The sequence below is a fragment of the Protopterus annectens genome, chromosome 5.part0 (genome assembly GCF_019279795.1).
Source record: "Protopterus annectens isolate FY-2018-M chromosome 5.part0, PAN1.0, whole genome shotgun sequence".
Taxonomy (NCBI): domain Eukaryota; kingdom Metazoa; phylum Chordata; order Ceratodontiformes; family Protopteridae; genus Protopterus; species Protopterus annectens.
In genome coordinates this window covers 1,486,112,707-1,486,137,644 of record NC_056735.1, presented here as the reverse complement: position 1 = coordinate 1,486,137,644, position 24,938 = coordinate 1,486,112,707, and the positions used below count along the sequence as shown (strand labels likewise).

The 24,938-nt window shown below is 37.7% G+C and overlaps 1 protein-coding gene across 1 annotated transcript in view; it reads left to right on the top strand.

Annotated features, from left to right (window-relative positions):
- The window catches only part of GAB2 (GRB2 associated binding protein 2), a 1,426,812-nt gene that overhangs the window by 1,138,922 nt on the left and 262,952 nt on the right, over nt 1-24,938 (top strand). The window lies entirely within an intron of this gene.

Sequence of the window (24,938 nt, the reverse complement as noted above, 5' to 3'; positions counted from 1 at the left end):
CCTACAGGTGGTTGGCATAAAATCAGCGGTTGTGTGCCATGCTGAGGAAGAGAATGCCGATCACCATTTTTCATGGAAATCACAACTGGAACAATTTATAAGTATGCTCCAGCATTGATTCCTTCCTTTCTGGATATTTCTTTTGCGTGACTACAGTGTTATATATAAGTTTGTGGGGTGTGGGAGGGCTTGCACCCTCATGGGAATGTAGTGGGGCCTTGCTCCCCTGTATAAAAAAAAAAAAAAACTCTTACAGTTGGAAATGCTGGCGTTATGAAGTTTGGGACATTTGTTTTGCATTTTGATTTCTCAGTGTGTTGCTGTTGAAGGTTTCATAGGGGATCCTCTTATACTTTTTTGGTTATACACTCATTTTTTCCAAAGTCGCTTCATGTTTGCTATAGTTTTACCTGCTCTTTTTAATCCTGTTCTTTGTCTGCTGTACACAAAGCTGTAACAAGGTCATTTGGTGCCCTGGACAATGCCATTTGTCTGTCATCCCAACCCCCCCCCCGAGTGGCAACTCTAAAAACCAGTCCTTAGAGTTGAGGAGCAAAAAGAAAAGTCTTCAGCATTTCAGAAAGATCTTTTGTGCACATAACATAATAACTCCTTATTAAACTGAAGCACAGAGCTATTATATCGATACATAACAGCTTTGTACTACAGTTTTTAACAGTCAGATTGCTATTTAACCATTAAATGATTACTGCTAATGCTTTCAAGGAATGATTGATACCTCAACACCACATCTGAAGCACTCTGTTCCCTTTAACTGCTTGCTGTTGGTCGTTCCTTTGCCTGTTCTTCCTACGCCTTTGAGTCTATACAGAACGTTTTTAACAGTTGCTAAATGGTAACATGTTAAACCACCTGCCATTGTATGCTTCATTTGAATTGGAATAGCTGTCATTGCTCATTACCACAGGACTACCATGTTAAAAATGTTGTCACCCATGTTTTGCAACAACATTGGAATTATCCCTGTATCATGCTGAACATGTTAAACTCACTTCTGTTTCAAACAAAAGTCGATCATACCTGTTGTGTAGCATTCTGCATATATTGCTAAATCCTTTTTCAGATGTTAAACTCACCTCTGTTTCAAAATAAAGTTGATCATAGTTATTGCCTGTATTTATATATACTAAATGTTGTTGCAGTGCACCTTTGCTTCATGTGATGAATTGCATTGCTCTGCCATTTACTGATTCATAGTCATCCGGATAACCAAAATGGCAACATGTTTTTACCTGAAATTTATTATGATTATGAATAATTTCACTGTGCATTTGGCGCAACTACATAGCAGAGTACTCACCACCTGCAGTAATGTAGTGCTGACACTAAGAGGACCACACCGGAGTACTGACTCCCCATCCAAGGACACACACACAAAATACATGCTTACACTCACAATAGCCGTTGTTGTCCGGTGACTCATGGACCCAGTCACAAACTTTTCCTGAACTCTCACACACATGCACACACACACACACACACACACACACACACACACACACACAGTGACATACAGACATATATGTACATACCCTTCAATTCTCACATAGACTAAGTTACCTACATTTGTAATCTTTGCAGGGTTAAGCAGCTCCATTTCATCCTGCACAAATTCCACCATTATATACACTGATGTGTACTGCAAGAATGCCATGCACCCTGACGCCTTTGAATTCCTGCTTTGACCAACAGTTCTATATTTCAGGCACCTATGAATCCTGTACTATGCAATTTCTCTATTAGGGCAGCATGCTGGGAAGGCCATTATCATAAACCATTCCCACAGACTACTGCAGTAGTATGTGGTACTCTGAACATTATTTCCAAAAGTGCACAGTAATGGTTTTGAGCAGCAAGAGGGGCTGTGAATCAAAGCATTCTTCTGGAGTACGCAAGACAGCTTGCATTTGTTTTGCACACTCTGCAAGCTAACTGTGAATACTGGCTATGGTTAGCTGTTTTGCATCTAATGTAACTTGTTTTGAATAGACTCAAGAATCTAGTTAATGTTTGTTGTGTTAACATGTTTGTTGTACCTTTTTGTAATCTTTTCATTGTGCCTATCATGGATGAAAAGAGTCCTAGGATCAGTGTGCCTGCCCAGTTATCAGACACATTTAAAAAAATTGAAAGAGTGAAAATGAAGCAATTCTACAGAGTGGTATCCTATCAGTTTCACATTGATGAAGTGCTTTAATAATAACTTGACAAAAATCTGCATTCATCAAAGACTGTTGTGTTCCGAGTTTCCCTTTTCCTAAAGTATAGTAGCCTTGATGTTGATTGTATTGATTCTGTTGGTAGGAAGGTAAAGACTGCTCATGATGGGGGGAATAGCGAGCAGAGAGTTTATCCTCCACAAGAAAAATACTTGAAAAATAAATCCCATTACTTTCACATTCTGACGAACTAGCTTTGATGGACTGATGACACAATCTGATATGACCTTCTGGGACAAAAGTGCACAAAGACAGTACCACAGCTCATGAGACTAAGGGTTTGGGGTTGTTGATAGATTCAGAAATGAAATTCTAGGCCTAAGTTATTGAAACTTCACAAAGCTATGAGCTTACCTAATGAAAGACAAATGCATAATGTTTGCAGCTGTAAATAATTTTGGGCTAGACTTTTAGGGATCTCATGTCAGCACATGGTTTCATGAACTATGGTATTGATTTTGCATGTTTTTGGTCTGAAAGGTAATTTTGACTGCAGCAGTGACATACTTCATGAGGTGGAGTCCCAAAGGTTTCCAGAAGAAAATGTGGGCCTGAATCAGTGGATTCATAATTTGAGAGCTAAACTTTCACAGCAGTCATCTAAGGCACAGTTTTAATAAATGGTGCACCGTCATCGCACCATTTTCTCACAAGTACTGATTCTGCCATTGTGCAAAATTACCATTCAGAACAGAGTTATGCAATAATGGCGGCACACGCTTGGGTCTCATAGATGGTATGTTGAAATGTGGGTGCTGTTTATTTATGTTTAGCAGTTGACCACTAGACACAAGTACCACTTTCAGGGATGAGTCAGGAGTGCAATCTGGTTAAGTGACTTGTGTCATATTCACACAACAGGCAACTGAGTACTAGGAAGTCAAACCAGGACTGCAGGGTCAATCTTGCTAACAGCATATTTCATTAATCTTTCCAACTGCCAGACAGACATGTTAAAAAATGACCAAGTTATGGCAGTTTGTTCAAACCGCTGTAGAAGATAATGCAAAAACAAATAACATTTGCCTCCATTTGCAGTCTACAAAGACTGGTTTGCAGTTTGCAAAGAAGATAGTCCTGCATTTCCATATTGTACATGTGGTGACTTTGGAGAGAATGGCGAGAATGCAGAAGGACAGAAGAAGAGGTTGATGAATGTGGTAGTAGATGCTCTTTAGTTCATAACTTTGTGGTTGGGGTGTCAAATCAATATTAGCCAGTTTGACTAGGTCATGCAGAACATTGGTTCTTGGTGATTTGGGCACATTGACTAATACTGATGTGACACCCCGACCCCCATGTAAAAATGGGAAAAAGGGGTTGATGATGATGACAGCGACTTACAAACCAGCAGGATAGTTTTCTTTACTAAACAGAGTTTATACTAAAGGATTGGGTTCCACTGTGTCACTAATGGGTCTTTGGAGTCTGAAGGGTTTGGAATGTCTATAATGCGTTACATTTGAAAACACATTGGAGGCAGTATTGTCCATGTCAGAACTGACTGTAGGAAACTGGGCAGTATGGTGGCTCTGGTAAACTCATTTACTCTGTAAGGATTGCATCACCCTGGTGGTACTTTAAAGGGTTTTATGGGGATGGGGCACTACAGATGGTGGCTGGGAAGACTTTTTAATATTTAACTTATTGCCATTAGAAGAACATCCCCACTGTAGCTTTTGGAATTGATTACAATGGGAAAAGGAACACCTGGCAGTAGCCTTGTAAAATGACATGGGTTTAGGTAGGATGGAGAGTGAAATGATATGGGTTTAGGTAGGATGGAGAGTGAAATGATATGGGTTTAGGTAGGATGGAGAGTGAAATTATATGGATTTAGGTAGGATGGAGAGTGAAATGATATGGGTTTAGGTAGGATGGAGAGTGAAATGATATGGGTTTAGGTAGCATGGAGAGTGAAATGATATGGATTTAGGTAGGATGGAGAGTGAAATGATATGGGTTTAGGTAGGATGGAGAGTGAAATGATATGGGTTTAGGTAGGATGGAGAGTGAAATGATACGGATTTAGGTAGGATGGAGAGTGAAATGATACGGATTTAGGTAGGATGGAGAGTGAAATGATATGGATTTAGGTAGGCTGGAGAGTGAAATGATAGGGGTTTAGGTAGGATGGAGAGTGAAATGATAGGGGTTTAGGCAGGATGGAGAGTGAAATGATATGGGTTTAGATAGGATGGAGAGTGAAATGATAGGGGTTTAGGCAGGATGGAGAGTGAAATGATATGGGTTTAGATAGGATGGAGAGGGAAATGATATGGGTTTAGGTAGGATGGAGAGTGAAATGATATGGATTTAGGTAGGATGGAGAGTGAAATGATATGGGTTTAGGTAGGATGGAGAGTGCAGTAGGTAATTTCAAAAAATGGACTTGTGACATAAAATTTTGATTCCTGCAGCAGTTTGAAGAATCAGGCACCTTAAGATCATTGTTCAAGTGTGCGTGACTATTGGGGATACACAAGAGGGATTATTAGAGGGGGCTACTGTTCCAGTGTGTAGCCCAGTAAGACATGTGCAGTTTTCCCATTATTGCTTACCATGTTTTAATGGGCTGTATCAGAACCAGCATGATGATTGTTTAGATCACCCCGTGGTGCTTACTTGTGAAAACAATGTTATTGTCTTGTGCCGTGACCGTGCACTATCAATAATCTCTCTAAACGTGGTGCAACTATAGCACTGCTACAAACTAATGAAAACAAAGTAGTCGGATTTGTCTCACTAGCCTCAGTCAGGGACCATACCTCAATATGAAAGTCCAGGTGGATGCCAATAAAAACAAGAGACATTACTTGTTAACTTCATTAACTTTAAAACCTCTAGGTGGTGGTTTCTGCCTTCATTTAGCCAGTAAAGTGAAAATAAGACAATCACCCTACTCCTTAATGAATCAAGATGGAGCACATAATTAGACTGCAATTTATCCTGCTCTGGGGGGGGGGGGGTCCTTAAAATATTACTACTGCTTCAGGATATACAAAATAGTGTTTTTTTATGACTTTTATAAAAAAACTCATGGGGCATTTACTAGTAATCTATAAATATCAGTGTTTTAATGACCCAGGTTAAAAAGGCAGATTCAGCGTGATAGCATTATTTGCAGTTGAAAGAATAAGATTTTCTGTTTTAACTATGAAGTTGCAGGCAAAATCTTGTGCAGATGTTGGTGGCATGTCTTATTATGTATTTATCCTTTGTTGCCCTGTTAGTACCACTAGGCTAGTAGCCTCTTTTTAAGGGGACCCAAGGTGGTAGTTATTCTACTAGGGGAAATTTGGCCAGGATATCAGGGAACTTCCTATACTCCTTCCAATAGGTGCCATGGGATTTTTTACATCTACCTGAGCTACCACCGTCTCAAGTAGATGGGGCCTTAGTTTAATGACTTATTCAAAGGACGGCACACTCAGAAATGCAGCACCCTGCTTATGCTGCACTGCAGTGTCAGCAATCAATCTACCTGGTGTGGGAATAGAACCCACAGCCTTATGTATCTAAGAAGTGAGCTACCTGTTGTGCCACTGGCACTACATTAATGAGTATATAATGTACAAAAAGCAAAGGAAACCAAGGCGTGGACCTCATTCATAAAATTTATTAAGCTCTTCCCAGGTAGAGAGACTTTTTCATTCTGAAGAAGTGTCTCTATCTGGGCCGAAAGCGCTTAATAAATTTTGTAGAAATGGTCCTCGCCTTGGTTTCCTTCATTTTTATTTATTTTTTTTTTATCAGTTTGTTGTTTCTCTGCTTTTGTGATGATTTCTGAGTATGTAATGTATGTATAACTAATAGTGAATTAAATTACTAATAAAAGAAGCTCCATGTATAATTTTACCAACTAACCTATTACAGACCGTTCATGTAGTTGTATTACTTTAGGCTTGCAGTATCAGTTTGTAAACACTTATTGTTTCAGTCTGTAATATGTCTGTTAAAATGTTAAAATATTGATGTCAAAAGTGCAGTATAACTCAGTTTATGCCTATAATTGCCTGAAGGCTTGGATTGTGACTGAAAAGATTACTTGGACTTGTTTCTTATAACTACTGAAGATGTACTAAGATGATCTGAAGGATACCTTGTTATGTGTTGAAGTATTTCAGCTGTTCCTGCTTTCCCATGTCCTGAGTGTTGCACTGGAACAGTGGGGATGCATTGTATGCCAGTGGAGTCATGAAATAACATTGTGCATGACCTATACAAAGAAAAATGTACTAATAATGCTTTCATCCTTATTTCTGCATTGCACATTTCCTTGTAATACTGGTGCTGACATTTGCCTTGACACCTCGGATCAGACTCTCGCTCCGTAGTAAAAGAATACTGACATGATGCTTGTGTTGTATTTCTGGGCTATTCATTATTAAAAATAAATGAGACCCGTTTTTTTTTTTAACAATAGGCTTGCAATTTTCAAAGGTTTACTCATCTTTATTGTCTGCTGCCACTGTCGTAGCTAAAAGGGACATGTGGGCCATCCAGGTGAATATACTGATAAATAAATAAAAGCAGTGGCTAGTTTGTTATTTTTTCTTTGGAATAGAACAGGCCTGCATTTGCAAGACCATAAGTTTGCATGCCATTCACACTAGCTGCTCAGTAAAGTTATTTTGTGCAAGCTACTTAATCTGCCAGTGCTCCATTCAGCCTACGTTTTGCAGATTCACAAGATCCAGTACTGCATGAAACATTTCTGCAAAGGTATTCGTCCTAAAAATCAATGCAATAAAAAGGAACATTTGAAGAAGAACATGAAGTACGTTGCCTTATAAGAAATCACAGCAGTTTGTTGTTTCAAAAGGAATGTTTATGTGATATGCACAACTGTGGCAGGTTCAAAACCTGAGCCCTGGCACCTTTTGGTTCTAGAAATAAAAATCATTCTGTGATAGGGCAGCATCTCTAAAGTGCTCTGTTCACTGAATTTTAAGATTTTTGTTTTCAAAAAATATGTTTTTCCAAATGTGTCCATTTCAAAAATATAGGATGGGTCACTAAATAAACCAGTTTCAACAATGACTTTGAATAAGTCCATGTTTTGACCTGGAGACACTTACAAGACCCTTTCCTCCAAAGACAAAGACAGTTGGTATGTTTAACACATTTCTGACTATTTGTGTCCAACACCTGATATGTGCTTGTCTTGTTAATTTAAACCATGTTTTCAAGGGAAACTTAATTGTGTTTCTTCCTGGATAATTGTCAGGATGGGCATCCTGTAAACGTAGAAACAGGCCCAGCAGTTACAGGTGCTGCAAAGGAGAAGTGTAATGTTGTGGCTTTAATGTCATGATGAACTGTGTTTTGAAAAGTAAATCCAGTCATTAGTCATAGGGTTTGTGCATAATTTAGTCTCACTATATAGTCTTAAATTAAGGAATGATTTAATTCCGATGGCCTGTATTGTATGATGTAATTTTAGTAGTTGCTAAGACTGCAGAATATGACATGTCACTCAGAGTTAGGCATATATATATCGTAAGATGGACAAACCAAGAGTGTTAGTAATTATGGGATTAACAGGTAGGCAGTGCCTAGTCTTAGAGACCCATAAGTCTTGAGTAGGCCTGAGAGAGCCATCTGAGAAGAGGCTCAGCATTGCCTGCTCTTGGTACTTCTGCTGTCCTTTCCCCGCCACTGTTAGCCCCTTTAAAGCCAAACAGTATTGTAACTGCATCATAGCTAGTTACGATGCAGTATTGTAACTGCATCAGAGCTAGTTACGATGCAGTATTGTAACTGCATCAGAGCTAGTTACGATGCAGTATTGTAACTGCATCATAGTTAGTTATGATGCAGTATTGTAACTGCATCATAGCTAGCTACGATGCAGTATTGTAACTGCATCAGAGCTAGTTACAATGCAATATTGTAACTGCATCAGAGCTAGTTACGATGCAGTATTGTAACTGCATCAGAACTAGTTATGATGCAGTATTGTAACTGCATCAGAGCTAGTTACGATGCAGTATTGTAACTGCATCATAGCTAATTATGATGCAGTATTGTAACTGCATCAGAGCTAGTTACAATGCAGTATTGTAACTGTATCATAGCTAGTTACGATGCAGTATTGTAACTGCATCAGAGCTAGTTACGATGCAATATTGTAACTGCATCAGAGCTAGTTACGATGCAGTATTGTAACTGCATCAGAACTAGTTACGATGCAGTATTGTAACTGCATCAGAGCTAGTTAAGATGCAGTATTGTAACTGCATCATAGCTAGTTACGATGCAGTATTGTAACTGCATCATAGCTAGTTACGATGCATTATTGTAACTGCATCATAGCTAGTTACGATGCAGTATTGTAACTGCATCATAGTTGGTTACGATGCAGTATTACTGTTTTCTAGCCATCATCAAGAGGCATCAGCACTACATGTTGGTCCTGTCTGTCTAGTTGCAATTTACCCTCCCTTCTGCTAGAGATCCCTAGCGTTTTGGTAAATCAACATTCAGAAATTGGCTTACCTCCTTTTCGTAGATATTTTTGCCTCACCTTTGGAATCTTTGGATGCAGCTACATTTGAGATCTGCTGAAAGCTGAGCCCTTTCTGAAGACAGCATGCTGTAAAGCAATACTGAGGGTGTGGAAAGGGAAGCCTAAGATTTATTGTCCTGCTGCAGTCACTCAGAATGTCAAAGATGGAAGATTGGCATAAATGTGTATCAAATAAAGAATAGGGAGAAGGTTATTTTTTTATTTTTTTCCAACTTTTTCATTTTCTTCATGTCATTGTGAGCTCAGAGTTGGCATACATAGAGTTTGGGGGAGTGGGTGCTTACCTCTACATTCGAGGATGCATGGGAGCTTATCTCACTACACTACAAAAAGAAAAAGAGTTTCATGTATTTATGACTTTTTGTGTATTGCTTTCATAGGGTTGGGATGTTTTCAGTTTTAGAGGTTGTGGGAATGATTGTTTTGCTAACATTGTAGAAGTTGATCTGTCATAGTAAATCCATGTGTAGTAGTTGGTCATGTAAGTTTTTAAATTCATTGCAAATCTGACTTGTAGGAGCTGCCTGGAGAATATTAGCACAAATAAAAATACACAAGTACCTGCTACTTAAAAATGTTGCTCTCCTTTAGGTAATGTAATATGCAGAATGGCGGGAACAGATAGTAGGACACCAAAGGGGGCTACTTGATTAAGTTGCTTGTAGTCAAAAGAAAAATTCAGCATACGCAGAGCCCTAGTAATAGTTTGGTAAGGGAACTTTAAAGTTACGCTATAGGAAGGCAGGCAGGAAGAGGAGAAGGAGGATAGGAAGAATGGAAAAAAAGAGGGAAGGAAGGAAATTTGGATGAGCAATGAGGTGTTAAGTCCTATCAGGTCTAAGGATGGGTAGACCTAAAAAAGCAAGTGAAGTGAAAGAGGAAAGCAAAAGTCGGTATGAAAACAGGGAGGAATGCATCTAAAGCAGTAAATAAGACCAGAAGGAAAATGAAAATCACTGAGGGACAAAAAAGGTAATGCGGACATGTAGGTGAAAATAAGGCACAGTTTGATGGTAGAAGTTGAAAAAAAGATGAAGAATAGAGTAAGAATTTTGAAGCACTGAGTATCTTTCTCTTAGCATGCAGTTTGTTTATTGCCATATTTTTTTAAGGTTTATTTGTAGTTTCCTCCTTTGTATTGTACTGAAAATAGGACTTCCCACCTGGACATGCTTAGTTAGCAAACACAAATAAAGTAACCGAATGAAAAAAAATGAGTAAATAAATAAACAATGTAAAAATGGGACTTCCCATCTTGGCACTCCTGGTGAACAAATGTAAAGAAACAAATATATAAGTAAGTACATCAGTAAATAAATAAAATACAGACAGTGTGACTTCTAGCTTACTAGTGGTTCTTTCATAATATATCCAGTGGATATATTCTACCAAAGCACACTTCAACAAACTGTTCATTTACTGAAAAACTCTTTGCCTGACCCTGCACTGAGGTGGACCCAACAGTGCCAGTTAAGTTTTTCAATAGCTGACATTACAGCACCTTGGAAAATGTATCTCTGAAGGCGAGTTGTCTTCTACAAATGATTCAGTAAATTATATTTCACTAAAATACACTTCAGTCTTTCATTTTGTGCATGTGTGGCAGCCTAGCATTTTCTGCATTTTTTCTACCAGGAGCTGACAACCATCAGCTGTGCTTTTGACCAGTCAGTCTATTCATTCATAGTGGACAAGATTCACCCATGAGAAGCCATCATGTAGGCTGCCATCAGGATTATGACATGTCCTGTCTGCAGTCCCAATGGGCATGAATACTCACAACACAAGCAGCCACCCTTTTGTGCATACTTAGTCCAGCTAAAACACTCACAGCTTGGCTTGTTCACATTTTGTGGACTTTTTGCTACTTTGTTGCAACACCCAGTATGTGTTGGATGTCAGTGTTGTAGTGGACTGAGTGGGTTACTTTCAGGACTGAGTGCTTGTGGTTCTGTTGCTGCTTTTCTTTTTCAGGCCTGCTTTCTTGCACAGTCTAGGCTTGTAAATGACTGTTATATTTTTCATGGATCTCACATACCTATGCTTTTTACAGTTACTTTTCGTGTTGCCTTACGTAGCTTAAGTTTCACAGCCTACGGTCACTCCTAAGTCCTTACCTCCCCTTCTTTCTGCATTTTCACCCTTCAATGTAGTGTGATGTTAGTATGAACAGCCTAAAATTATTTGTGATTCTGCTCATGCTCTTTAACTAAGATTTCAGCACTGGTCTGAATAAGCACTAAAATCTGTTCACCATCTACATTATTAGAATTATCTTCTGTTTTTTAACTCACACCCCTGGTGATCAGGCCTCCTGACAAGTCTTAAGTCAAATACTACTACTACAACACAACAAGTCCTTTTTCAGTCCATAACAAATATATGAGCCTTTTGACCTGGCTTTACTGTTCTGCTAAATGGTGGAGTCAGAGTATTTACAAAGTCCCTCAGGTCACAACACTTATATGTGATGCCTTTCCTCCACTTGCTTCCTTTAATCCAGGAAAAGCTATCAGTTTTAATGTACTGTTTAGGATTCACTATACAATCTCGAAATACTGAAATGTCGAATTTCAGTATTTCGAGACTGAATAGTCGAAAAACCACATACACGAAAACACACACTCACGAATACTACAATCGCGACCATTCACACACACACACACACACACACAAACCAGGACATAATCACACACACACACATACACCTACCTAACTAAACAAACATAACACACACAAACACACTTAACCTACCTATAAGCAGGGGGGCAAGCCCCCCTGCACCACACACATGGGGGGCTGCACCCCCTACACCCCCCTACTTATATATTCTAACTCCGAGGTCGTACTAAACAAACAAACACACAAAAAACACCACCGCACGCACTCACACACACTAAAATCCCTACCCATTATCCTCAAACACACAACACTTACCTGAAACCCCAGATAAATCCACAAACCGCACCACACGTCACAAACATGACATCACGATAGCGGCAGATTCGACATTTGCGGATTCGGTATAGTGTAGTTTCGGTTAACTGCAGTTTCCACTATTTGATTTCAATGCACTGAATTTCGACATTTCAGTACGTCGAGATTGTCTAGAGTATATTAGCATTAATGTTCTATATTGAGATTGTATTGAGTGGTCTGTTGTTTCTTTGGAAGATACTTCATGTCTGCTATTTTGTCATCTTGTGGCGTATCTCAGGCTTTTAGAAATACATTGGGCATGTTTGTTCCCAGAAACATTGAGCATCTTACTAGTTTTTGGAGAACAGTCACAGAAATAGATGCAGGGTGTTTGTTTTGGGTGAAAGCACTTTTCATCCAAGCCAAATGATCCTGCTTCATTACAGCACATATCATCTAACATACTATCTCTGTCTATTGTCCACTTCTTTTCTGCAATGACAGAGTTACCGAAGGTTGAACCAATTTAGAAATTAATATAAAAATGTACATTACACTGCTTGTTTACTATAATGTACATATACAGTTTGACTCCAAAGCATATGCCCTACTTCATGTCATTAATGTCTGGAAGAACATTAAGGAGAGGAGACGAGGAAGGAAAGAGTGAACTGTAAGTAAAACAGTTTTTGTTCTAAACAGTGTTTCTGTGAAACATGACATATACTGCATGTTATATAGTAATTCGTTTTCAGTTATTTTCTGTGTTATAAGGACACCAAAGTAACCATATGCCATTTTTTTCTTTTTCTTTCTTCCTTCTTTAGTTTTAAGAAATGTAGGCACTGCAGTGTAAATAGCATGTTTAATACAGTAGGCTGTAATGTTAGGTTGGTGAGGTGAGGAACGTGTTGTAAAAGTATACAGATTATGATGTAAGTATAATTAATATGCTTTTTCTTACTTTTGCATAGGGGAATGACTGGATTAAGGTTTTTGGCTTGATCTAACAACTTTTAAGTGGAAGGAAGTAAATAAAAGAACAGTGAATGAAATGAAAAGTTTTCCTTTAGGAAATAGATGTTCGCAATGCAACTTGAGAAGCTTGTAGCTGAAGCAACTGTGTAACTGGTTCTCATGTTTCTATGGATACAAGCAGATAAAAAGACAATGAAAACAGAATACTATTTTCTTTCAATGGCTAAAAGATAATGTTTTCTGAAGCATTCAAGTTGTTTTCTACATCTGGAAGAGGAATAAAGATAAGGCAAAAACAGACAGCACTTAGGGAAAGTAGAAGTATAGGCTGTACCATGCATGTTAGCATGGCAAACCTTAATTGTAGGTCAATTAAAGCTTGTGAGTGTAGCTGTCAGTCTGGGATAATTGGTCCTGTAAAGAGAGTTAAACTTCATTATTTGAAGATGCACATAGTATTATGTGTTTGCATTAGGTTAATAAGTTATGGGATGTTCTGGAGAGGTGTTCTTTTACATTTGAGGGTTGATTTAACCTACATTCAAATGCATATGGTAAGTAAGAAGCAAATGTATAAAAGATCAGCCTGCAAAACATTGATGTATGCATGTAACACAAAAGCTGAAACTAGACATTTTAAAAACAGTTGTTACACGTAACAAGTAGGAGTAATAACTTCTTATTATAATGAATGGTCTCACAGGTATACACAAAACAGAAAGAGTAGTGAACTATATTAAGAAATGTAGAGTGCAAATAGCTATGCTGCAGGCGACACATTTGGAAAGAACTGAGCATGTGGATTTGATAAAGAAAGGATTTCACAATGGTTATTTAGTGAAATATCTAGACAAAGGAAAAGGGGAGTACTTAAACTGATTGCAAGAGGAGTTCCAATAGTGATAGAAGTGGAAATAGATAGCGATGGTAGATTTGTAGTAGTAAGGGGCTACTGGCAAGGGAGGAGGATTACACTGGCATGTATATACATTCCAGCTAAAACTGGTACAATGGAGCTTAAGAGCATTCTGGGAGAAATATTCAAATTTAAGCAGGGAATATTGCTTGTGGGTAGGGACTAGAATTTGATTTGCAACAGTGAGGATATATCTGGGGGCAGCCTAGAAGGTAAAATATAACAAAAGAAGGTAGAGTCTTGAAAAAATGTATGAAAATAGTTGGTACAGAACATGTGAATTCAGTTGTAGGCGCTCAGGGAGAATTTACATATTAATTCCTAAAGTACAAAAATTGGGCCAGGCTAGACAGAAATTATATTTCACAGGAACTTATGCATTTATTTGAAAGTTTTGATATACATCCAATAACTATTTCAGATCATGAGCCAGTAATAACTAAAATAAAAATGCAGGTTAATGAAATAAAACTGAGACACTGGTGCTTCCCCACCTATCTGTTAAACAGAGAGGCATTTAAGGAATAGGTAGAGAAAACAGAAATTTCATCAGGAAATATAACTAGAGAATATGAAAGTGGAGTCTAAAAACAGAGTAAGAATAAAAGAAAAAAGACATATGATTAAAAAATAACAATAATTCAGAATGGAGGAATTTCACTTTACTAGTAACTGCAGAGTGATGCAGAAAAAACAAAGGAATACCTGGATAAATATGCATGAGTTTACAAAGATTGCTGTTAAGCAACTGTTTTTGCTAATAACTCAAGAACACAAAACCTTTTAGCACAAGAGCTGAAGCAACAGAAAGTAGAAAGGGCTGCTACCTAGCTTATAACAAGGAAAGTAACTAGATATCCTGTACAAGTATTAGAAATATTTCAGAAAGTTTATAAAAATGCAGAGAAATGTGAAAATCAAGAAAAAGTACAAATGGAAATGTTTATGGAATAATTAAATATGCCAAAGTTAGAGGAAGATGAGGCTCAATTACTAACAGTTACAACAGGCGAAGATGAGATAAAAATGGTGATGTATAACCAATCTACAGGAAGTTCCCAGGAATAGATGGTATTCCTGTGCAAGTTTGGAAGCTACAAGGGAAAAAAACAGTAAAGATATGGAAAGTTTTGTTTAACGGTATTTTAAAAGGAGGAGAAGCACCAACATCCCGGAAGAAAGCAGTGGTGGCTGTAATACCTAAAGAGGGTAAAGGCTCATCAGATCCAGCTTCATATAGGCCTGTTTCAATTCAAAACCATGATTATAAAGTGTTTGTCTATAAAGGATAAAATAATGGCAAAGGTGATACCAAAAACTGATAACAATGGATAAGTCTGGGTTTGGGGAGGGGAGGCAAACACTTGACAACATTAATAGGACAACGATGATCCAGAGGGAAGCAGAATGTAAGAAAATACCACTATTGTTGGTGGTTGTTGATACAGAGAAAGCATTTGACAGAGTAAGCTGGGATTTTATAAGTAGGGCAATGGAAGCATTTGCATTCCCTTACACAAAAATAAGGTTAATTAGGAGGATATATGAGAGATCAGCAGCAAAAAATAGCATGGAGGTTTCCTCTCTGATAAGTTCTGTTTGAACAGAAGAACCAGATGGGGGTGTCCTCTTTTCCCTTTGTTATTTGTGTTATATTTTGAACCATTGGCAAAGAAAATAAAAGACCCAGAAATTCAAGGATATAATTAGTATGGTAGTCAAGAAAAGCTGGCTTTATTTGTAGATGGTATTATTTTCTACCTGATAAAACCAGAAAAGGAAATTTCAGTGCTGTGGAACATTCTGAGATAGTTTCAAGTCTTTTCGGAATACAAAATTAATGAAGATAAAACAAAGGTGATAGCTGTAAACTATATACCCACACAGGAATCGGTTCAACAATACATTTATTTATGGGGACATGATAAAATGAAATGCTTAGGAACATGGGTTAAAAAGGATTCAGTATGGCAGCTAAGGATATGTGGGAAGAGACTAAATAAAAGACAAGACAAAAACTGAAAAACTGGAAGTTATATTTTATGGATATTGACAGCAAGATACAAGCACTAATAATGTTTCCAGTTCCATTAGTTTTAGACATAGGGAAGGCATATTTTTATTGACCAGAGGAAGAGTTGTGGATAATAATTAATAAAGACGTGAAGGATTTTATCTGAGAGGGGAAGAGGACAAGAGTAAAAGGGGATAATTTGATCCTTCCAATAGAACAAGGTGCTTTGAGATTACTTGATTTGAAGGAGTATTCCAGAGCTACATAGTAAAGGCTCCTACATGTAGCTCAAGCAGAGAGCTATAATTTAAAGTGGAAAGGGATGATGATGAAACAGGGGGAAGGTCAAGAAATAAGGAGAGACTAGGGTTTTGGATGCAGATCCTGCAGGAGAGTAACAGTAACTATACAGAATATTATATTAATAAAGTAGCAGACAATATTCTAAGAGCTAAGCCAATACAGGGATGGAGAAAGGAATTTCTGTCTATATTTATATTTATTTATTTATATTTTATTTATTCAGTTTGATTACCGGGGAGGTCCACTGGGCTAGGGGGCCCATTTTCAGTGGAGACCCGGGGAGAAAAGCTCCACACAACAAAATTTAGAAACACATTTTTCTAAGATAGTAAAAAATACATACAGTAGGGATTCATTCTACAAAAAATAATCAATACAATTTCAATTTAGTTCAAGATATAAATAAGAATATAGTATAATAGCTAGAAGTAATATTTAGTTATGAGTACAAATTAGTAAATTGAGAGTGAAGTTAGGAAGGTGAGAGGTTAACCAGGAGTGAAGGGGGAATGACTGCAGTTAGTTGGGGTCCAGAGAATAGGCAGGACAAGGCTGGAATTTACTGGAGAAAACTAGCAAAAGAACCAAGGTATTGGGAGCAAATAATTACATCAGGAAAGTTAATAGAATGTGAAGAGACCAAGAATGGATTTGGGCTGAATTTGCACTGCAGGCTAGAGCTTGCCTTCCCTACCAAGGACTAATATCAGAGAGGATCTTAGGTGAAAGACCAGCACTGGTAGAGTTTTTAGTAGAATCTAGAGTAGAAGCTGCTGTTAAAAAAAGCAATAGTTAGTAGAACATGTAAAACATTGTATGATAACTATAGTAATCCATCAGAGGAGGTTAGAAAGGATCAGGAAGAGAGATTAGATAAGCAATTCACAAAGAAACAATAGGAAGATATATGTATGACTCCAAAATATGCAACAAAATCTAGAAGGTTTAGGATTTTTGCTTGGAATAATTTGCAAAGGTATTTTTATACCCCAAGCAGACTCCTAAGAATTTTTCCTCAGGTAGATTGCAGATGTCGGAGGTATGATAGGGAAGAGAGAGGTAACTAGAAAAAATGGAAACATATTTTTTGGAAGTGTTATGTGTTGGTAACTTTAAAATTCCCCTGCAGACTACTGTGTCAGAAATGCTGGCTGAGCAATTTGATGTAACCAAGGAAATATTTTTTTTAGCTGTGGTACAGAATTTGAATTGCCTAGACATAGTAAGGCCTAGCTGAATTTAATTCTGCCAAAAAACACAATTACTAATAAATGGAAATCAAACTCTAAAGCAACCGTACTAGAAGTAGTGAATATAATAATAAAGGTAAAGGAACAAATCACATAGAAAAAACAGAAACTGTGGGAACAATACATGCAGAACAATGCTTTGAAGGAAGAATGAGGTTTAAGGGAAGGCAGAATTTGAATGAGCTACATAATGTTCGATTCACAATGACCGTATAGAAGACTATATGTGATGTATAATGTTAACAACTGAAAATATGTCCATGTTTGTTTTAAGTTATGTAAATGTATGACTGCCTATTTCAAAAGTGGTAATTTAATAAACGTTTCTTTTTTAAAAAAATGTGCATATACTTACATTTCTGCCTTTTTGTTTATGAAATGTTTTATATTTCACCCAGGTTGAGCTTAAATTGTTCAATATTGATCAGTGCACTGCCCTGGTAAACACAAATAAATAAGCAAATAAATGATTAAATCCTAATGTAAAACAAAATGACCAATGGAATAACACACTAGCTGAAGATAAAAACAATTTTTTTACCAAACAAGTAAAATAGGTAAGCGCTTCCACTTGTGCTTCATCAGACCATATACGCAGAGTACTTATAGCAGTCCAATTACTAAGTAACCAATCACATGCTAAGGGTCACAGTTAAAGGAAAAAAACATAATAAAACCATATCTTATGTAAAGTTGTATACATATCTGCAGAAACTGCATACAGAAAAATGCATACAAAGAGAAATTCAACATGCAGAAAAATATCAATGTCATAAAACAAACACATAGAGACAAAAATGTAAAAAAAAAAATAAGCAAAAATATAAAAAAATATTTTAATGCCTAAGACTGCGTCCCTTCAGAATGGGTCTAAGTGAAACTTTCTCATTAAGCCTACTACCCTGATCAGCTCTCAGTCTTATCATCCATCTAACCTCCCTGGTTTCGGTTAGAGTCCTGATGTCACCACCTCTAATGCTGAGATAAATTCTGTCAGTAACCGTAAACCTGAAGGTGTGTCTGTTGTTAGCATTGATCACATGTTTAGAGAGGGCATTGGTGGTAGAGGCACAGAGTATGCTATATAAGTGTTCTCTAATTCCATCCCTCAAGGTTCTATCGGTTTTCCCAACATAAAATGCTTTACAAAGCATGTAATAAGCAAGAGAGACAACATGTGTAGTCATACAGGTAGCCCCTATCCTAAAGCTAAACCTATGACCTGTGTCAGGGTGCTCAAAACATCCACTTCTGTCTATGAAACTGCAAAAGTTGCAGTTACCACAGGGTGTTATAGTCCCTTCAATTCCACTTGCGTCATGCTTGTAACTGTTCATATAGCACAACAACCTCCTCAAGTTCTTTTTGTTCTTGTACAGGAATCTAGGCGTGTCACCTACTATTCTTTTGATACTGGGGTCAGTGGTTAACAAGTCCCAGTGTTTCCTAATGATGTTCATAATCATTCTGGAATCTGTGGAATAACTAACTGGAACAGAAATGCTGGCATGTACAACAGGTAATGGATGTGCATTGTCCCCATCATGTTCAGAGAAATATGGTTTTGCTGTATTGGTCCTAAGGGGGGAATGGCGGTTAGTAAATCAATACTTCAGGATAAAAAAAACTATTTCTTTAAACTCCAACAAAATCACCATAATCAACCCCAAAGTTTCTGGCCAGGCATAAATAAACTTTTACATCCCGGCCACTCCAAAACACCTACCCCATCTGGTCTCTCCCAAAACTCTCCAAACCAGATTGCTGATGCTTTCAATACCTTTTTTACTAAATCTGTCCAATCTCTAGCTAACACCTTACCACCTGTTAACCCTACCTTCTTATCCTCCCCAACTACCGTACCACCTACCTTTCACTTAAAACCTATTCTTACAGCCCTCATCTATACTCTACTTCATAAACTTAAACCTTGTACTCCCTCAGCTGATCTCCTACCACCCGAATACCTTCAAACTGCAGCAAAAGCTCTTGCCTATCCCATTTCTATTCTAATCAATAGAACCATAACTGAAGGCTCCATTCCCTCACTCTGGAAAATCTCTCACATAATTCCACTTCACAAAGGAGGGAACTCAACTGAACTCGCTAACTTTCAGCCCATAGCCCTACTGTCACCACTAGGCAAAATTATGGAAAAATGTATCCATCAACAATTTCTTGACCACATTCTCAAATATAACCTTCTAGCTGACTGTCAACATGGTTTTAGACCATTTCACAGTACCACCACTGCTCTCCTATCCTTTACAGACTGCATTAATAAACATCGCAACAATAACATGCTCTCCTCTGCTCTGTTCATTGACCTCTATAAAGCTTTTGATATGGTCAACCATCAGATACTACTCAACATACTCAACTCATTCTCACTTGACACACAGGCATTACAATGGTTCAAATCCTATATGCACAATAGACAGCAGGCTGTCCTTTGGGATAATAACCTATCCAAACAGCTCCCTATTACCCTTGGTGTTCCTCAGGGTTCTATCCTGGGACCTCTACTCTTCTCCATATTCATTAACGACCTTTCTACTAATTTACCTTTACCTACCAGCATACAATAGGCAGATGACTCCACTTTGATTTGTAAAGCATCCACTTCATCTGAACTCCAGTCCATCACCCAAACAGTATTTAACCAAGTAGAAAACTGGTTCCAACATCGTCTCCTCCTCCTTAATGCTAAAAAAAAACATACTACTACTATTTACTCCAACTATTAAATCCACCCCAATAGATTTCTCTATTACATCCATCGATGGTACAATCATAGCTCCTGACCCATCTACAAAACTCTTAGGTGTATTGATTGACCACAACCTCAACTTTGACTCGCATATTAATGCCACTATTAAAACTGTAAACAGAAAACTTGGATCCTTATATAGGATAAAACCTTTTCTCACCACAGAAGCCAGAACTACTATTGCCCAGTCCCATCTGATCTCCACCCTCTTCTATGCCTCACCAGTTTATACTAATCTTTCCAAAAGCAACCTAAACAAACTGTCCACTTCTTATAACAATATTGCCAGGTTTGCTACTGGGTCCTCATTTAGAACTCATCACTGTCTAAATCTCAAACTTCTTGGATGGCTTGAACTAAATAACCAGCTAGAATTTCAACAACTCTCCATTACCCATAAAATTCTGTACCAGCCCAGTAATACTCCTATTCTCAGTAGCCTCATCTCCCCCTACACAAATCTTACTAACCTTCGCTCAGCAAATAAACTACTGGTTACCATCCAGAAATCCCACAACAAGGCCAGTGATTCTCTTTTCTCTAATTCAGTGGGGAAGATTTTGAACAAGCATCCCATTAAACTTACATCTCTCTCATCATTACCCCTCTTTAAAACGCAACTAAAGATTCAACTAAAAACACAATGGCTCTGTCCTTGTGCTAAACCTGACTAACCCTCCCCAATACAACATTATTCTATAACTCTCCTCCAATAACCCACGTTGCAGTATTAGCAAATTCATCCCTCACCCCCTTCTTAGTATCTTATTTCCCAAGATGCTATTACTGAGTATGCTACTAACAACCTTTGCCTTCTTCAGTGAGCTCTTATCTTTCCACCTTGTATATTAACCAATCTATTTCTTTCACTATGACTGTAATTACTTCTTCATGTACATACATTCAATAATTCTCTCACTTCTCAGTGCTATACACTTTTTCATAACCAATTTACATCTTTATAAAGGCACATTCATAACCAATATACTAATGTTGAATATATATCTCTTTGCCTTGGTAATAATACTGTATTTTACCTTATTAAACTCAGTAGTCACAATCTGTATATTTTTAGTACTTTATAACTTAAGTTGATGAAGAAATTCTTCAAGTATATGTACTTTATATATTGCATGGACTTTTGTTTGCTTGTCTTGATTTATTTAGTTTAAAGTGGAGCTTATCTCCCCGGGCCTCTACTGAAAATGGACATGTATCCAGTTAGACTATCCCGGTCAACAAATGTAAAATAAATTAAAAAAAATAGTACCGCATTAACCTCTTCTTCCTTAGAACTTCTATCCCTTAGCCTACCCCTTAGCTGAGTAAGTTCCCGATTGAAACCAAGTATCAAAAGAACAGTAGGCGACACACCTAGATTCCTTTAAAAGAACAAGAAGAACTTGAGGAGGTTGTTGTGCTATCCAGACAGTTACAAGCATGATGTGAGTGGGACTGAAGGGACTACGGGACTTCAGTGTGTGGTCTAAACTGTAGCAAACTGCTTGCTACAGTTTAAAAGTGAAAAAAAAACAATCTTTTTTTTTTTTTTAACTAAACTCTGAGTGCTGTAGCACTCATTACGGGGTATAAACTGTAGCAGTTTGCTACAGTTTAAAGAGGGAAAAGAACACCCACACCCTTACACAGACACGCGCACGCGTGCACACACACACACACACACACACACACACACACACACACACACACACACACACACACACCTTAAGCCACTGAACAGAAATTAATTCGTAGCAACATCAGTGGAATGTGTGCAGTAAATAAAACCCCCTACTCCATTGTAATTAAATTAATACAAAAGTGTAGCATTTGTACATTAGCTCCCCACCGAATCACTGCTGGAGTACTGAAGCATAGACACCTGCACAGCTCTCTTGCATTACTGTTGTCATACTAACAGATAGATACCTGCACAACTCCCCACTGCATCACTGTTGTAATGCTGAAAGACAGACACCTGCACAACTCCCCACTGAATTTCTGTTCTCATGCTGAAGGCTAGACACCTGCACAGCTCCCTACTGCATCAATGTTGTCATGCTAATGAATGGACGCCTGTACAGCTCCCCAGTGAATCGCTGTTGTCATGCTGAAAGACAGATACCTGCACAGATCCCCACTGAATCTCTGTTGTCATGCTGAAGGACAGACCTCTGTACAGCTCCCTACTGCATCAATGTTTTCATACAAAAAGATAGACTCTTGCACAGCTCCCAACAGAATCGCTGTTGTCATGCTAAAGGATAGACACATGCACAGTTCCTCAATGCATCACTGTTTTCATGCTGAAGGATAGACACCTGCAGCTCCCCACTGCATCACTGTTGTCATTCTGAAGAATAGACATCTGCACTGGATCACCATTGTCATGCTGAAGGATAAATACCTTCTCAGTATGTCAGAACTCTGGCCTTGGCAATATTATTTATATCAAGAAAATTAAGTGCACAACTATACTACAGCTACACAATGGTTTTATTTTAAAAAGAAAAAAATGTATACATATAGCGTATTGTCTAATAGTAATAATTACTGGCTATTTGTGGGCACAAGTGTTCCTCAATGCCCACTCAGGCTTTATCCTTATGGGTAATAAAAATACAAACCATCGATGGGTATATCAAATAACACCCGCTGAATACTGGTACTTACTGTGTTGGCGACTGCTGACAGATTTAATTATTTGTAGTGCTAATGATTGGTGCTGACTTAAATGTTATATATGTCCAAAGATGAACATAATGATGATAGTGAAGGACTGAAAATCCGAACAGGCCTTTCAACTTTGTTAGTTGTAATTGAGACAAGTTATGCTTACAGACATTATTAGCACATTTGATTTATTTTGGGCAGTGGTGTAGTTAAGATAGGCTCATACTGATAGCCTGTGTTATTAGCAGGACTAAGGTTGATAGACATGGCCTTAAGCTATTTTTTTCAAATATTAAACTAAAGTCTGAGTCTACCACCAGTGAAAGCAAAGTTGGTAATAGTAAAACCTGTCCTAGCTATTTTATTCCTTCCCTTTTTGCTAAGCCAGGTGTAGAAGACAGGTACTGTTTCTGTGCTTGCCTGCACTCTTCAGTCATGGCCGTAATCAGAAAGAGAGCCGGACATTGTTTCTTCTTGGATGTCAGCAGAGTCACAGAGTCAGTGATTCTTTTGAAGGATGAGGTTTGTGCCAGCCTTAGTTTCAGAATGATATTTCACACAGACACCTAATGCTGGCAGACAGACAGTGTTTCATTTAGCAAAACAAGAATGAAAACAGACATCTGATGAAAGCGATGAATGAAGTGAAAGTTACTGTTAACAGCGGTGAACAAAGTGGCTTTGTTCAGAGCTACATAGCAAGTGTTGATTTATAGGATAGTTTAAACAAATGCTCTGTCTCTGCCTCTCTGTCAGCAACAATGGACAAATCCTAATTACTAAACCATACTGCGACCACAGACACTACTCGCAACCAGTACAATGTGATAAAAACAAATGTCTGTGTATTTGTGTTTCTTTCGCATATACTGTACATTAAATATATGAGAGAAACACAGAAACACACACACACACACACACACACACACACACACACACACACACACACACACACACAGAAAAGGTACTTAATGGTGTGATGTGCAATGTACCTGCATAGATATGAAGGATGAAAATGAACTACATTAATGTGGCAACCCCTACTGACATTACTTGTATTACTTTCACCCTTATACTTGTGAACATATTTTTTTTATTTTGCATTCCTCAACAAAGAGTATCTCATCTGTATAATGGACTTGTTTCATATATCAGTGTTAGAATATGCAAAATTATCTTGCAAACTTCTTTATTCCTCCAAGTCATATTTGAGTTTGCATAAATCTGTACATATCCTATGCATTAGGTTTCATTCGCTGGAACACAGTTTCCTGAATACCAAATACAGACCAGCATCATAATTTGGCACATGCCACACAAATTATATTGCTATCCAGCTAAAATTCCAGCACTCCAGAATCTAATTCTACCTTATTCTACAACAAGAACCTTAAGCTCTAGTACCCAAAACCTCCTAGATGTCATCAAACATAATAATGACGCTGGGAAATCTCTCTTCAGCTACTCTATTTCTAAATCTTGGAATACCCTACCTAGCCACCTGACTTCCATTAGCTCCACCACACACAATTTAAAAAGGTCCTCAAAACACACTATATGAAAAACTGGTTATACGCCTGTGACTTCCCAGGATAAACACTTAATCTAGTCTCCATCTTAACCCAGTATGCCTTACAATATCCTTCTCTATCTACAGAACTAACCCTTCTGTATTCTTGTATAGATCCAGAAATCACGATTTTATTTTGACCCGCTAGACTTTATGTTCACTAAATAATTCTGTTTCTATTCTTCAATTTCATAGTGCTGAATACTCAGTTATGCTACTTCATCCCTTTTTATTTAGTAACAATTTGACTAGCTACAACATCTCATCTCTTACAATGTTTCACCCCTTTTGCTTATTAATGTTTTGACTAGCTTCAGCATCCCACACTGCCACAATGAGTGTAGCATATTATGTATCCCATTTGTAATATTGAAATAAATGATGCCTCTTCTAAGTGTGATTTCTCTAGTAGTATCATCAACATTACTGTTAGGAATGTATATTGTTTTTACTACGTACTGTATGATATTATGATCTGAGCATTCTCTTCTTGACCTATATGTGTTATCTTGAGACATTTACTATGTATAACTCGATATCCATAGTGTAAGAGCTGTTTTTTTCTAACTGATTGATATATGTTTTTAATTTGGAGCTTTTCTCCCCGGGCCTCCGCTGAAAATGGACCTGTGTCCACTCAGACTTTCCCAGTAAACAAATGTAAAATAAAAAATAAATAAATAATGTATCTAATGAAATGCCTCATGCCAATATTTATTGCTGAGGACAAGCCTTCTGTGTAACTCATATTTGGAGGTGCACCCCTCACACTT